This window comes from Ranitomeya variabilis, chromosome 7 (genome assembly GCF_051348905.1).
Source record: "Ranitomeya variabilis isolate aRanVar5 chromosome 7, aRanVar5.hap1, whole genome shotgun sequence".
In the NCBI taxonomy this organism is placed as follows: Eukaryota; Metazoa; Chordata; class Amphibia; order Anura; family Dendrobatidae; genus Ranitomeya; species Ranitomeya variabilis.
This window is the reverse complement of record NC_135238.1, coordinates 163,605,424-163,610,368: the sequence shown is the minus strand read 5'-3', so window position 1 is coordinate 163,610,368 and position 4,945 is coordinate 163,605,424.

Sequence of the window (4,945 nt, the reverse complement as noted above, 5' to 3'; positions counted from 1 at the left end):
TATGATCTCTGTTACGTTGCTCCTGTGTGCTATTTTGTATTTCCTGCTGTCTGACCTTGACTTGTATTTTGACCACCCGCTTGCCTCCTGATTTTGTCCCTGACTTCTCGGTATTGAGCATGTGTGACAATCTCTCTTGCCTTTGGTTCGCTTCTCCGGCTGGCAGCCCTTCCGTGGAAGCAATTTAGTGGACTCAGTTTAAAGATCAGATCCCTGTCCGGGAGTTGAAGGGTGAAAGTCACGGTTCCTTTGGAATTTGCCAAACGCTGTGTCTTGTGCAAAATTTGTCCAAGGTAGCCTTTTGGAGCCCGAGGCCTCTGACAAATATAACAACATGTAAGAAAATGAAGGCTACATGAATATACATAGGTTAATCAAACTTTTACGTCAAAGCTTTTTACTTTGAAAAGTAGCTAAATTGTTGTGCAACATGGATTAGCGCATAAAAAAAAAATAGTCTGGGATAAACCATTTAAGTGGTGTGCACCTTTCAATGAATCACGTGCTTTGTATTCCAGAGGGCCATTCTTTAATATTGTCATGTGCTACCCCTGTCTTAACGAATTGACCCACTAGAGGTGTCTTATACCTATGGAGGGAACTGCTGTCTTCACTGCAGCCTATACTGATGTCTCTATATGCAAGGATTGTAAGGATGTTTCATTTACATATTTCTGTAAATGAAATCTGTTGTTGCTATTGAGAACATTGTTGAGCCATTTATTTAGGAACGAAATCCCTAGAGAGTGGATTAAAGAACTGAACTTTATTTAACAAATGTAGTTTCTTGCAGAATAACTGTCAATGTTTCAGTAGCTTGTCTCCAGATATAAATGCATATGATATCCAAGTGAATATTTATAGATGTACAAATGCATTAACATCATTAGAGAAAATGACACAGTTGAAACGGAGCTTCTCCATTGTTCCTGAAGTATCGCAGGATACGCTGGAAGAATAAAGGGATCAGGTGCAGTTTACGTCAACCGGCTTGAAAATGGAGACATGAATGTGATTCATCCATACTTGAGGAATAGAAGTTCTGTGGGACATATATCTTTAACGAATGGAAACGGAGGCACAGGTGGTAAAGTTCACATTCATTTTTATTGTAATTGAACTTGGAACCTCTGGACCGCGATCCGGGGGGCTCCGAAGGGGGCGTGACTACGTGAGCCCCAGATATCAAAATATGAAGGGTTAAACCGCACCCAGAAAAAATTTCCAAGTCTATTAAGACAAAGAGGCACACGTCATAACCAGGGGAGTCCATCCCAGAGTACATTCCATCATAATAAGTCAAATGACAGCGCCTCAAACAATGGTGAAAAGCAAGTCTTACATTTTATTCTGCCTCCTGTGCTCCCCAGACACCCGTAGTAAGACCCCTCGAACAGGGTCGGAATGGGATACCTGGGGGACTCGGGTGCTACCTCCAGTTAGACCCCGGACTTGTGGTAGCTGACCCAGAAGGATAGATAGACAAACAGGGTTAGCAGGTGACGTAGGGCTAACTGGTGGGTACCGGGGGTATGGGTAGAAGCTGGTTTCAGCGGTACTGACGTCCTGAAGTTCATGGGGACAGAATGGACTGGACAGAACTGGAGTAAGCAAGTTGGAGATCGTCCTGAAGAGCCAGGTAATGGGTAGCAGATAGTCTGTGGAGACAAACAGTGTAAGCGCAGCACTGACAGAGACTTCAGAACAGAAGCACATGCTAGCAGGAACCGGAAGTTAGCAACTGAGGATACTTGTTGTTCCAGCACCCTCCCTATGGTGGAGGGACTAGAAATAGTAATCATTCACACGCCATTGGCCAGAAGCGCCTTTTGGAAAATGCGCGCTGTCTCTTTAAGAGACCGGGAGCGAGCGTGCGTGTGACCTAACCACATAGCCTGAGGACCTGCTGGCTGCACACCAGGAAGCAGAGGAGAGAGGGGAAGCAGAGGACCCGTCCGGACTGCGTGGAGCCAGCACAGAGCAGGAGTCCCGACGGGGACCCCGCGAAGGTACAGGATCCGGACAGGATGTAACAATATCATTGTGTTTGCAACAAAACTTTTGTGCTAATTGTGGAATTTCATTGATGTTAAATTAATGCTTAGGCCTAATTTATCAATGTTTTTTGCCATTATTTGCACAATTTTTTTCACAAAATTACAAGAAAAGTTTGGGTGAATGATTCAATTTCTACATGCTGCAAAAAAGTTGCATATTCTAGCTCTCTTAAAAAAGGTGTGCAGCAAATACATGTACTGTATGTTGCAATTTGTGAAAAAGGATGAAGGCAGATGATGGCTGAATATTACAGCCATCATCTGCTGGCAAAAATGCAGAATAGTCAGGTCTGCATCAAGGGTAGGGAGTCAGCGTATGAAGTAATCTGTGCATCATAAGTTGTTAAGGGATTAACAAGCTAATTGAAACTAAATGGCCTCCATTATAATTAAGCTACAGTGGGGGAAATAAGTACTTGATCCCTTGCTGATTTTGTAAGTTTGCCCACTGACAAAGACATGAACAGCCTATAATTTTAAGGGTAGGTTAATTTTTACATTGAGAGATAGAATATCAGAAATAAAACCAGAAAATCACAGTGCATAATTATATACATGTATTTGCATTTGCAGTGAGAAAAAATATTTGATCCCCTATGAACGATTAAGAGTTCTGACTCATACAGACCAGTTAGATGCTCCTAATCAACTCGTTACCTGCATTAAAGACAGCTGTCTTACTTAGTCACCTTTATAAAAGATTCCTGTCCACGAACTCAATTAATCAGTCAGACTCTAACCTCTACAACATGGGTAAGACCAAAGAGCTTTATAAGGATGTCAGAGACAAGATCATAGACCTGCACAAAGCTGTGATGGGCTACAAAACCATAAGTAAGACGCTGGAAGAGAAGGAGACAACTGTTGGTGCAACAGTAAGAAAATGGAAGAAATACAAATAGACTCAATCGACATCGATCTGGGGCACCATGCAAAATCTCACCTTGTAGGGTAACCTTGATCACGAGAAAGGTGAGAAATCAGCCTAAAACTATACAGGGGGGAACTTGTTAATGATTTCAAGGCAGCTGAGACCACAGTCAACAAGAAAACCATTGGTAACATATTATGCTGTAAAGGTTTAAAATCCTGCAGTGCCCGCAAGGTCCCCCTGCTCAAGAAGGTACATGTGCAGGCCCATCTGAAGTCTGCCAGTGAAGACCTGGATGATTCTGTGAGTGACTGAGAGAAGGTGCTGTGATCAGATGAGACAAAAATTGAGGTCTTTGACATTAACTCAACTCGCCGGGTTTGGAGGAAGACAAATGCTGCCTATGACCCAAAGAACACCATCCCCACTGTCAGGCATGGAGGGGGAAGCATGTTTTGGGGTGTTTCTCTGCTAAGGGCACAGCACTACTTCACCACATCAATGGGAGAATGGATGGAGCCATGTACCGTAAAATCCTGAGTAACAACCTCCTTCCCTCCACAAGGACATTAAAAATGGGTCGTGGCTGGGTCTTCCAGCAAGACAATGACCCAAAATACACAGCCAAGGCAACAAAGGAGTGGCTCAAAAAGAAGCACATTAAGGTCATGGAGTGGCCTAGCCAGTCTCCAGACCTTAATCCCATAGAAAACTTATGGAGGGAGTTGAAGCTCCAAGTTGCCAAGCAACAGCCTCAAAATCTTAATAATTTGGAGATGATCTGCAAAGAGGAGTGGATCAAAATTCCTCCTGACGTGCACAAACCTCATCATCAACTACAAAAGACGTCTGACTGCTGTGCTTGCCAACAAGGGTTTTGCCACCAAGTATTAAGTCTTGTTTGCCAGAGGGATCAAATACTTATTTCTCACTGCAAAATGCAAATACATTTATATAATTTATACAATGTGATTTTCTGGATTTTATTTTTGATATTCTATCTCTCAATATTAAAATTAACCTACCCTTAAAATAGTACACTGTTCATGTCTTTGTCAGTGGTCAAATTACAAAATCAGCTAGGGATCAAATACTTATTTGCCCCACTGTATATTGGTTTCCATGACTAGCTTTGGGATTGACATTTAAAGGATAGAATGTCAGGGATGAATATCGCTATTTCTCCCTGGTATTGTGTAAACAGTTTGAAAACAATAATTGTTCCTTTTTTCTAACTGTAAAATTGCACCCCTTGATGGACCACACCCAAAAATAACACCACTTTTTAACTTTTGCTGGTAATTTTTGGCGAAAAAGGTAATTTCAGTGGAAGTAGTCATCAGAGCTTGCTACTTAACCTATCTTGGGTTTTAAGGGGGACGTATTAGGGGTCCTGTTTCTTTATTCTGAACCATTCCTTTGCTGGAGATTGAGCATCATTGGCCTCAGCTCCATGAAAATACCTTGCTTCAGCCCTCATATTGAGCATGCATGACCACCACTCAGTTGCAAAAAGAAATGATAGTCTCTTATTCAGGGACCCTCCTGGTGGGCAAACGTGCCATCTCCTCAAGAATAGTGCCGCCACCACTCTTCTCAGCCCCTCGCCATCTTCCTCATCATTGGCACTGTGGCCACTCTCCTCTGCATGGGTGCCATCCCATCAGGTCATGTATCCTCCCATCAGTCTGCGCACGGGCTGAGAAGAGTGGTGGTGCTAGTGCCTACAGGTAGGATTGTGATTGGCCCTCGTCAGTACGAAGCATGAGAACTAATTTGGCTAAGTGAGAGGCTCTGGATATGAAGAGACCAGATCAGCGTTGGAACAGACAGAAGTGCGTAGTTACCGTATATACTTGTGTATAAGCCGAGTTCTTCAGCAAGAAGATGGCGGGGGAGCAGCAGAGCAGCAGGTCACCAGAGGCAGGAGCCAGCTGCTGCCGTTAAAGCCTGTGTCCGATGCTAAAGAGGAATTAATTTTCACTGCACTGGCAGTGAATATTCATTTCTTTTATAA